Below are 12,097 nucleotides of genomic sequence, written 5' to 3' on the forward strand. Positions count from 1 at the left end.
GTCTCTGTCCCCCTGTAAATTCTGTATGGCAGGATGGTGAGACTTAGACTGTTCTCTGCCATAGCAGAATAGTAGAAACCCAGTAACTGTATAACAGATGTTTTTAATTTGTGTTTCTAGAATCTGTTATTTCCAGGAGCACAGCAGTGGCTTTTGAGGAGGCCCTGCTTGTGCATTACAGCATGACACAGGGATCAGCAACTGCACTTCCGAAGGCTGAGGGAGAAAGCTAAGAAGCCTATCACATAAAGGCAATGCCTTTATGACCTTATCAAATACTGAGGATCTCACTTCTTAACATCATTATAATTTAAATTTCAACATGCATTTTAGAGATGACATTCAAACTATAGCCTTCTGTCATGCTCATGCACACACAAACACGACTCATGTCCTTTCAAACACAATATACAGTCCTTCCATGTCAATCAACCCCAAGTTTTATTTTGTTGACAACCTTTCATACAAAACACCATTGACTTTGTGGACTTTATGAGTCACCATTCTTGTGGGAAAATATAAACTGGTATAAACATGTATAGTTCATCTAGATGGATCATGGAAGGTTGTACTCATATCTATGCCTTAGATGAGAATTTTCTCTTCTCTCTGTTGCAACTTGTTCCTTATCCTGACATCTGACTAAAAGAATTGATAACAACAGCTGGAAGGTCACAGTGACTCCTCTGAAGAAGAAGAGTGAGGAGAAACTTAGCCATGTAAACAACACTGGTACCTACAGAAATCTTTCAAATCACAGAGACATTATAGGACAAAATCAGCTGGGGACATGGCTTGGTTGGCAGACTCCTTGCCTAGCATGCACTGAGTTCTAGGTTCCATCTTCAGCATTGCATAGAGCGAGTGTGGTAACATTAAACAGGGGTGTTACAAGACAAAACTGGCTGGAGATATGGCTAAGTTGGTAGGGTCTTTGCCCACTATTCACCGTTCAACTTCTGGATTTCATCCTCAGCACTGCATACAGCTGATATGATGGCACATGCATACAATCCCATCACTCTGAAAATGGAGCAGGAGTTTAAGATCATTTTAAAAACTGTAACTGTCACACCTTCAGTTATAATGGCATTCCCCAACTACTTTCAACTAAAGAAATTTCAATTATCAAAGACCCCAAACCATCAACATCATTAGGGCTCAGTGGACAAGGATATTCCCATTTTTAGAAACAAGCCTAGGGCTGGAGAGATGTCTCAGTGGTTAAGAGCACTGATTGACCTTTGAACTCTGTTCTCCCCCTGATTTCATCTCCCAGGTGCTGGCAATACAAGTATGAACTACAATGGTCATATCAAGGAGTGATGAGAATTCAACCCAGGGTTTCACACATGCTGTGCAAGCCAAAACTCTAACAACTCAGCTACACCCATGATTTCCTTTCTATTCTTTCATTTTGTTTTCTTTTCTTTTGGGTAAAAAGTCTCACTGTATAGCCCAGGCTGTCTTTGAACTTCTGGTCCTTCAGCTTCTACCTCCCATGTGTCAGGATTCCAGGTTTGTGCCACTACACCCAGTGTTATACCCAGTTCTGAGACCCCCAAAGACCACCAGGAATCAACTCCACTACGAAAACATGAGGGTTTATTGCATATGTGCTCAAACTTGGGTCGCAAACTTCCTGTGGAAGCAAGAGAGGAATGTGGCCTTGCAGTCCAGGGGAACAAGGTTTTTAAAGGGAAAAAAACACAAGCAGGGAGTTACAGGATTGTGTAAGAGGGTCTTTAGCAAAGTTGACCTTTAAAATAATAAGTCTGTTTTAGGTGCCAAGGCCACAGTGGTCCAGCCCCAGCCATCTGGTGGATAGCCAATCAACAGCAGTGCCTGGAGTATCCCGTTACGTGCTAATTAGGCAGGACTATATGGGTGGGGGACTGCTGGCTGTCTGGTATGGTTGCCAAGCAACAATTTCTTTCAAGGCCCTCAAGGGTGGGCAGGCAGCTCTGTCTTAACTTGTCAGCTTCTTTGTCTAAACTTGTACCCAGGACCACAGTCATGTTTTCCCAGGAATTAAATTTCAAGTTTTTGGACCTCTCACTAGCTGTTTTTGTTTAGATCTCATTTTATAGCTCAGGCTAGCCTTTAGATTGTAGTCAACTTGCCTCAACCTCTAAAGTAACAAGGTTCATAAGGTAATGTCACCAGGCCTGGCTATGTTTTTTTTTTTTCATACTATGTTTAAAATCTGGTGTTCATTTTGGCAATGATAAACTATCCTAATTGGGAACCTAAATTTACTTCAAAGATTTGTCTTTGTTCTTTGTTTTTCTTTTATTTTTCTTTTAAAAATTTTGAATTTATATTTAAAGTTCATGAATTCTCCCACTGAAAAAGATGATTCCCATAACTCTGATGTTTCAAAAATATCTGAAGGTTTCCAATAGTTGGGCTAAGTATCACTTTCAAAGTTGAGTTGATTTAAATTTACATTTGGTTGACAGCATTACATTTTGTTCTAGTTAAGATCTCTGTTGCTGTGAAGTGATACCATTACCACAGCAGCTCTTATAAGAAAAGGATTTACTTGGAGCTGGCTTACAGTTCAGAGGTTTATTCCACTACCAGCAAGCCTGGCATCCAGGCAGACATGGTGCTGGAGAAGAGCTGAGAACTCTACATCTGGATCTGCATTCACCAGAGAGAGAGAGTAAGGCACTGGGCCTGGCTTGAGCATCTGAAACTTCACAGTCAGCCCCCAGCAATATACTTCCTCCTAATAATGCCATTCCCTATGAGCCTATGGGGGCCATTTTTCCTTTTTTGTTTGTTGTGTTTGGTTTAGTTTGGTTTTTGAAGACAGGGTTTCTCTGTGTAGCCTTGGCTGTCCTGGAACTTGCTCTGTAGAGCAGACTGGCCTCAGTCCCACAGAGCTCCACCTGCCTCTGCCTCCCAAGAGCAGACATTAAAGATGTGTGCCACAAAGACCTGGATATGGTCATCTATTTTCATTCAAACCACCACACACTTGAAATGCATTGTGTGGTTGGACTCTTTGTCTTAGATATCCCCCTATGTATCCCAGGGTGGCCTTGAACACATAGTGTTCTCCACTCAGCTTCCTCTCTGCTGGGACTACAGATGTGTGCTATCACAACTGGAGCAGTTTCAAGTGTTTGATGCTCATATTTGAAAAGCAGCGATCACGTGTACAATGTAGTTCTAATCCACTGTGTGACCTTAGTAAGGCTCTTAACCTCTCTGTACTTCTTCTATTGACAGGTGAAGGCAAATGGCTCCTTCAGAGTGTGAAGACTTGTGTCAGGTACTGCATGGACTATATACTTCACAGCTCCCACTGGGAATCTTGGGCTGGAACAATGACACAAGATCAGTGCCAGATCACCCAGCTTGGCAGGACCAAAGTCCTGGTGTCAGTCAAGTTAATGTTGGCACCTTGCCAAGGTCAGAAAACTGCTTGATATCACCATGGTTTTTACACATTCCCCCTGGGTCTCTGGAATGTAACTCTGCTATCAAGGTCATGTCCTGGATTCAGACAGGCATTGACCATACACAGCAAGAATGGTGTTGCCTCATCTCCCTCATTCCATTTCTCTCTCTCTCTCTCTCTCTCTCTCTCTCTCTCTCTCTCTCTCTCCAGTAAAGAAAAATGAAGTCTTGCTAAGAAAAACCAACAAAAAAGGTCCAAGAATAGGCTGGACAGCCAGTGCATTTCACATCAACATTAGAAAGGCATCAGTCTTGGCCTGTGTAAATCAGCAAGACCCTATCTAAAAGTTAAAACTTTACAAGAGTTGGTGATGTACCATAGTGGTAGAGCACAGGCCTGATGGCTCAGTACCATTTCTATTGATGTGAAGAGACACCATGACAAAGGCAACTTATAGAAGAAAGTGTTTATTGGGGCTTATTTTCAGTTCCAGAGGGTCAGAGTCCATGGCTATCATGGCAAGGAGAATGGCAGCAGGCATGCATGGCACTTGCATGATAGTTGGAAGCTTACATCTTTATCACATCTTTAGCACAAGATGGAGAGAAGGGGAGAGCGAGAGAGTTACCTGGGAATGGTATAGGCTTTTGAAACTTCAAAGCCCACTCCTGGTGACATGCCTCTCCAAAAACCACACCTCCTAATCCTTCCCAAACAGTTCCACTAACTTGGGACCAAGCATTCAAACATATGGGTCTATGGGCCATTTAAACTACCATATCTGGACTCCAGCAATCAAAAGTAAGGAGCTCGAGCTCAGGGGTATGACATTAGCCTAGCATAAATGAGACAATAGATTCAATCGGCTTTACAAAGAGAGAGGATAGTAGAGGAGTAAAATATGATATGTATGAAAAATTCATAATAAAATCCATTATTTTGTATACTAAAAAGGTTATTGTAAAGTTGAAGAAGAGCTGGGGAAATAGCTCAGTCAGAAATGTACCTGCCTCAGAAGCACAAGGGTCTCCAGGACCCACATAAAAGCTAGACATGGACATGGAACATACATCTACAACCCCAGCATTTGGAAGGTACAATAGATAGAGACAGAGCATAAGATGACCAATCTAGAAAGTCAGGAGAGAGTTCTCAGGTAATGGCTGATGGCTTCCAAATTTGCTCTGAATGCCCTGAAGCCAGAGGTGCCAACACAGCTTCCTCCTGGAGAGACCAGAATAGTGATCACAAACAACACAATTTCTGCACCTAAGGCCCAGGAAGCACTGTGGAAGACAAGGGAAAGGGAGTTGGACTTCCTGCTCTTCCTGATTGCTATTCAACACCCTGACACACAGTGACTCAACCTTACAAATGAGGCAGCTGTGGAAGAAAGGGAAACCCCGGGCTGAATGAAACTGACTGGCAGTGCTTCCACAGTAAGGGAATGCGGAAGCAGAGGGCAGCAGGTAATGATGGACAGCTGAATGTGAGTGACAGCGGCAACCAGAAGGCTGGGATGGATAGAGCACCCTGCCCACAGCAACTTCTGGGTAAGGTGAGCCAGAAGTGACAGGAACCCATTGGATAGATAAGTGTCAGCTTCTCCACCACTGCCAAGGTAGGTACTCACAGACCAGACTGTGAACTAGTTCCCCTCCCTCGCCCACCAGATCTGAAAACTTTTGGGTCCATTTTTCACCTTGTTTGCATATATATACACCCTGTCAATCAGAGCCCAGGTGGTCCTAGAAGGGGTTGGGCAAGCCCTGGAGGGGTAAAGTCACCCAATTGTCAGAGAAGATTCCTGACCTCACTTCCTGTCCAGAGTTTCACTCTTGTGCTGGCTCCTGGCTCCTGACTAGGGGCTGAGCTTCCGCATGCTCTACAGAGAAACTGCAGTCGAGACCAATCAGGACTGCAGCACTGAGGCTTTCATCTCAAGCAGAGGCTTGCTTATAACCCCATCACTCCCACCTGCGGGACTCAACTTGTGGACACAGACAATGGACTCATTCTGGCCTCTACCTCTAAAGCCCCATCTTTTGGCTGAAGATGAGCATTCATTCCTGCAGCTGGCTGCAGCCCCAGAGACCTACCCAAGAGTGAAGACCAGGAGCACAGAGCCATCATGGCCACGATGTCTTGTGGTTGGCATCCTTCTGCCATCATAGGAGTCTCAGAATGCTTACTTTCTCATTTAAATGGTTATTCCCTGGAGGTAAAGTTCTCTTTGTTCTCCCTTCATTGCCCAGTCACTCCAGTCACAGAATGGAGAAAGACACCACCTGTAAAAATGACCTCACATTCTAAAAGGCCTAGCTCTCTCAAAGCATATAAATTGGTAGCCCATTCTAAGCAATTCTATTCTCACCAATTGTGATGCCATTTGGATAATGTGAGAACGATGAGCAAGGTTGTATTAGCTTGGTTTTGAGATGAAAGGTCTCATTTACACCATGGCTGGCCTTGACTTGGTTTTGTGGCCAAAGTGATCTTTAACTGATCCTCTACCTCCACATGCTGGGATGACAGGTGGGCACCACCATCAACCTTATGGGGTTCTGGGAACTGAACCCAGGGCTTCATGCATGCTGAGCAAGCACTCTACCAACTGAGCCACAAGCCCTTCCTTAAACCTTTTTATTTTTTATTTTTTTAATAATCAGTAAATTGACAAATGTACATGGGAGCAAACACTCCAAGTTACATGACCATCACAAACAACGAACATTTCTCTTTGCTGTGAAGCCCTGGCTGGCCTGAGTTTGGTATATAGATGAGGCTGGCCCAGGGTATGGTGATGCTCTTGCCTTGGCTTCGCAGATGCTAGGACTGACCCAGCAACAGGGTCATTTAAAGAGCTGCACTGTTTTTTTTCCCCATCTGTAAAGCTCCATTTACTGTTCTTATCATGGATTATGCATCCAATGCCTTCCCTTCACCCAACCACAGGATGTTGGAAACTTCTAGAACTTTTATACTCTAGGGTTTCATTTTGGTTTGTGATTCATTTCAAGTTAATGTTTGCATTTGGTAACAAGCATGGGTCAATGTTCCTTCTTTGGTGTACGGATATCTAATCTTCCAGCAGTATTTGCTGAAATATCGTTTCTTCTCCAGATTGCTTCTGTAACTGTTGAAAATCAGTCTAACATATGTGCAGCTCAGTGTCTTTCACTGAGGTGAGGATGTCAAGGATGGAGCCAGGAAGTTCAGCACATATTAACAAAAGCATGATGCAGATTAAAGCCAGTCATCTCAAGGCCTCTTCCATGAAAGAAGAGGAAGAGGGGTTGTCTCACTGCTACTAAGTGTGGGCACAACAAACATGAAGCCTCCCACCAAGCCCCACCTTTTAAAGGCCCCAACACCTCCTAGTAGCACCAGCCTGGGGATCAGAGCCTTTGACATGCTATGTAGCTATTACCTGCCACTTGAAACATTCTCTCTTGGAAAGAGGAAGGAAATTCGGGAAGCTATAGAAAGGCATAAGGCTCAGAAAACTCAAAAAGTTATAAAACTCACAAATTCCTCTCTGAAGTTATGTAAGCAATAAACAATTGCTGGTGGAGAAGGAGGGAAGGAGGTACTCTCCAGTGCAGCTGCCTGCAAACTGTGTGGAATGCCAAAGATGCAGCTTTGAAGAGCCACTGCCTATGCTGGGGTGGGGCTGTTAATACAGCTGCCCTTGACTTACTTGCACTATTGTAAGTAACCTCCAATAAACTCATTGGTTCCACCAAACTATAAGGTTAAAAAATAGTGTTGCTGCGCAGTCCTATCTGGAGTTAAAAGGCATTTGTTCATGACTCCCTGGAACTCACAACAAAGGGGGACATTCCAAAACTATAGCAACCAGTAAGAAATGTCAACTGAAGAGTCTTTGTACTCATCTGCTATCAGATTGATGAGCTTCCTTCATTCCTTGTTCACTGTATAACTTACTGGATCTCTAAATATATTTATAATGAACAATACATGCATGGGGATTGCTTTTATCTACAACCTAACATCTTAATTTGTATGGAATGAGTACAGACATTGTTGGGGATAAGTTTAAATGCAAATTATTTGTCCCGTATGTTCTTCTCCACCCTTTTTCCTCAATCCCTATCTTCTTTCTTCCTAAGTATTTTTCATGATTCCATTTTATAAACTCGCTTATTAATCAATGTTATTATTATTACTTTATGATACAAAGTATAAATTTTCAACTCATCAGGAGTCTTTATGGCTCCATTTGGCTTACTAGCTGCTAGATGTTTATATTATTGCTTTAGGGTTCATAGTGTACACTTTAACTTATCACAGCTGGCTTTCTAGTGATGTCATCACTCCGTGTGGCACATGAGAACAATACTATAGAAGAAAACATCCTAGACCCTTGGTCTACTTTCTCATACATTTAACTTTCATACATGTTATAAACTTTAGGCAGAGGTGGGGCTGGGCAGGAGGCTCAGAGTTTAAGAGAATTTGCTGATCTTCCGCAGGACCTGAGTTTGCTTCACATGGTACCTCACAAACCACCTATAACTTAAGTCCCATGGAACCTGCTACCTTCTTCTGCAAAGGCCAGGTATGCTCATGACACACAGACATACATGCAGGCAAAACACTCATACACACAAAATAAAGTACTTAAAAAAATCAAACTTCTCCACAGGTTTACCTCTTACCCTTCATCAAAGAAGCTCTTTTGAGACCATTAAAAAAAGACAGAACTAGTCAAACACAGAGATCAACTGACGAAGGGCACCTGTCCCCAGTAAATACATTTTACAAAATAACCTCCATATTTAAGACTCAGGAAACCTCACAGGAGGTTTTGTAAGACCAAGACAGCCGCTTCCTGATAAACTCTCTTAAAAGAAAAAATAAAGGAGGATGAAGAGGAAGGTGAAGGAACTACTTTGAGATTTCCTCTTACCCCAGCCAGAATGACTAAGATTAATGAAGCAAATGACAAGGATTCAGGGAAAGTGAACACTTATTCGTGGCTGGTGGGAGTGCAAACCAGCATAGCCACTGTAGGAAACCTTGTAGAGGCTCCTCAGCAAGCTGAAAATAGATCCACCAAGGACTGCAGCTACACCACTCTTGAGTCTGTAGAAAAAGGACTCTCCATCCAACAGGGATGCTTGCTCATCCACGCCCATGTCAGAAACTAGAAATAGCCAATATGCCCATCCAGTGATGAATGGGCAATGAAAATGGGGTTCATTTATAAAATGAAATATTATTCAGCTGTTAAAAAAATTATGAAACATCCAGGTTACTATATGGAAACAGAAATGATCCTTTAGAGTGGGTGAGGTAACCCAGACCCAGAAAACCAACATTGCATGTTTTTTCTTCTACGTGGCTTTCATGCTTCAGATATGAATGTTTCATTTAGAACACCTGCAGAGGTTAAGTAGCTGGTAAGGGACCATGGTGGAGGAGGCATCTTCCAGGAAGAGGATATAATGTATAGTGTTATAGATAAGTAAATGGGAATTAGAACAAGGGGATTCAATGGGGAAGGAGTGGGAGGGTAGGAGAGAAGGAAATGTCAGGAGGAATAACTGACACGAAATGCCTCTGAAAAGCCACATGGAACCTACTACTAGAGAAGCTTCATAACATAACATATACACATATATTAAAGGAGATTTAATGGCACTGCCATATCCTAATGGAGCTAACACCCCAGCTAGGCACCGTGTGCCACCAGATAAAACCCCAGTAACGAGAACAGGTTTCATCTTTCTTAATTAGCCAAATGGGTCCTGTAGACACCCTCCCACCGAAACGTTACAAGCTGTTTCTAATGCTGTTGGTTCCCTTTCAAAGCTTGGCAGTAGAACCCCACTGCTGAAGGTACCATGTTCTTATGACATACAACACAGACAGCTCCAGCTGGTACTTGCTCACCTGAGAACCTCACCCTACTCACTAGTGTTCGTAGTGCTAGGAGATGCTGTGCACATGACTGCAGGAGGAAAGTAATCATCAGTCGCACCTGGGGAACAAGCCCTGTGAGCTGTAACAATGCCCTGCTTGCAGCATATGCCCACTGCTGCAAGAGTGGCATGACAGTTAGGGAAGTACCAACCACTTTTTAATTAAATTCAAAGCCCGCTCTGTAGACATGTGTGTGAGAGAGAGACAGAGAGAGAGACAGAGGCAGAGACAGACACAGACAGACACGGAGAGATAGAGACAGAGAGAGACACAGACAGACACAGAGAGAGAGAGACAGAGAGAGAGAGACAGAGACAGATGCAGAGAGAGAGAGAGGCCATGTGTGCCACCATGTGTGTGTCACTGTGTGTCCTGAAGGTGTTTGCTGTCTTTGTCCTTTACCTCTCTTCTGGAACAACCATAGACACAGGGGAGAGAAACAGAAGTTACAAGCTGTGACTCATGAGGTCTGGAGGTGGGTGGAGAGCAGGTAGAGAAGGCAGTCAATGGGGATCTGATGACAAAGGAGCACACTGGTTAGAAGGCTTGCTTCCACAGACTCCTGTGTCTCTCTGAGGTGATCCCTCTCTCCCTGTCTCTTGCTGTCTTTTTCTGCCCTTAAGTATGGTGCTCTCTGTTTCCTCTTTCTTTCTACCCTTTCCCCTGGCCACCCCTCCTCTTCTCTGTCCTTCCTCAGTCCTCTGCCCTCACGGGGCTGAGATGTGTCTAGTGCAAGGATGACTGTCGGGCCTGGGTCTGTCTCTATGACCAGCATCCTGCCCATGTCAGCAGGACTGGGCCTGAGCTACCCTTCCTGTGGAAATGTGTTCACCCTATCTCCTTCCTGTTGAAAACGAGCCACTGCCAGGTTGCACAGGTCAACAGCCCTGTGTCACTGAGAATCCTGATTGGATGGAGGTGGCCAAAACAGAGGCAGGAAGGTCAAACAGAGGCAGTGCTGTCTAAGTCTAAAAGTCAAAGCTTCCAGAAAGGGCCACACAAATTCTTCTGGCCTCATGGGAGAGCAACAACAGAATACACCCTGACCTTTGCACACTCATGAACTTGGCAAGGTGCCACCATGAACTTTCATGAACTCACAATCTTGCTCTCACAATTCAGCACAGGTCCTCTTTCCAACTGCAGGAGCATGATGGGAAAGCACGGTGTACTTTACACAGAACAATCCACTTAGTCATTCCCTGACAGGGGCCGTTGCTGCCCAAAGTGCACTTGAGGGGTTTTAAAATACAAAAAGAGGGAGAAAGGTGAAGTGGTTAGCAAACTGGTGTGGTTCTCAACCTTTCTAATGCTGTGACTCTTCAATATGATTCCTCATATTAGGGTGACACACCCAACCGTAAAACGATTTTCGTTTGTACTTCACAGCTTCAATTTGCTGCTGCTCTAAATCATAGTGAATCATCTGATATGCAGCATATCTGACATGCGACCCATATGAAACAGTCATTCAGACACTCTTTAAGGGGTTGGAACCCACAGGTTGAGAACCTCTCTTCTAGGCGGCTTTGGCTCAAGGGTATGAATATGATCAAAACACATCCCACAAAATTCTCAAAGAACTACTCTTAGTGTGACTCTAACCAAGCAAGTCAAAGACTTGTATGAAAAAAATTTCAAGTCTCTAAAGAAAGAAAAAGAAGGAGATATCCGAAGATGGAAAGATCTCCCATGTGCATGGCTTGACAGGATTAACAGTAAAAAAGCCATTTTACCAAAAGCAATCTACAGATTTAATGCAATTCCCATCAAATTATCAACACAATTCTTTACAGATCTTGAAAGAAAAATTCTCAACTTCATATGGAATAACAAGAAACCCAGAATTGCTAAAACAATCCCCTACAATAAAAGATCTTCAGGAGGTATCTCCATCCCTGATTTCAAGCTGTACTAAAGAGCAACAATAGTAAAAAACTGCATGGTACTGGCATAGAAACAGAATGATGGATCAATGGAATCTAATTTGTACACCTGATTTTTGACAAAGATGCAAAACCATACAATGGAAAAAAAATAGCATCTTCAGCAAATGGTGCTGGTCTAACTGGATGTCTACATGTAGAAAAATGCAAATAGATCCATACTTTTCTGTTGTAGGTGGTTATTAATATTTACTATTGGTTTATCTTCTGGTAATGCTGCTGTTAACCCTCAGCAGCTGTATAACCAAATCACCACACAGAGACTGGGTTTTTAGTTAACCTACAACACAAAGCTGGGCAATATTTACTCCCTCCTAAACCTCCAAGCCCTCAGTTTCCTAACATTTAGATTTCCCACATTATACTTGCTTTTTGTGAAATCTTAGGTCTGGTTCATGCTCCACGTCCTCCAAGATCTCTCCTCCAGTTCTGCTCTCCTAGATCTCCTTTTGCCCCTTCTCCTCCCACTCCTCTCCCGCCTTCTGGTTCCTCCCCTCTTTCCTGTCCTCTGGCTCATCCCTGCTCAACATTGTGTCTAATTGCTTTATTTTGTCCTGTTTACACAAGAGTTGAGACAGGATGCTTAGAATGAGTATCACAACGCAATATCTGGATTGAAACCAGAGAGTTGGGGGTGGGGTGGGGGAGAAATCAGCATTTGCATGAACAAGGCTAAGGTGTATACATTAAAAAAAAATATACCAACATTTCCCCCTTTAAGTCCAATAAAAGGCTCCTTTTCTTTCAATACAATAACAATTATGAAATTATGAAAACTGTCAGGTAAAAT

The 12,097-nt window shown here is 43.3% G+C and overlaps 1 pseudogene; it reads right to left on the reverse strand.

Moving 5' to 3' along the window:
• Window positions 1-8,388: 8,388 nt before the first annotated feature.
• LOC129684260 (cytochrome P450 2B1-like) overlaps window positions 8,389-12,097 on the reverse strand; it is a 29,902-nt pseudogene continuing 26,193 nt past the window's right edge.

The sequence above is a fragment of the Psammomys obesus genome, unplaced genomic scaffold (assembly GCF_907164565.1).
Source record: "Psammomys obesus unplaced genomic scaffold, mPsaObe1.curated_primary_1811, whole genome shotgun sequence".
Taxonomy (NCBI): Eukaryota; Metazoa; Chordata; class Mammalia; order Rodentia; family Muridae; genus Psammomys; species Psammomys obesus.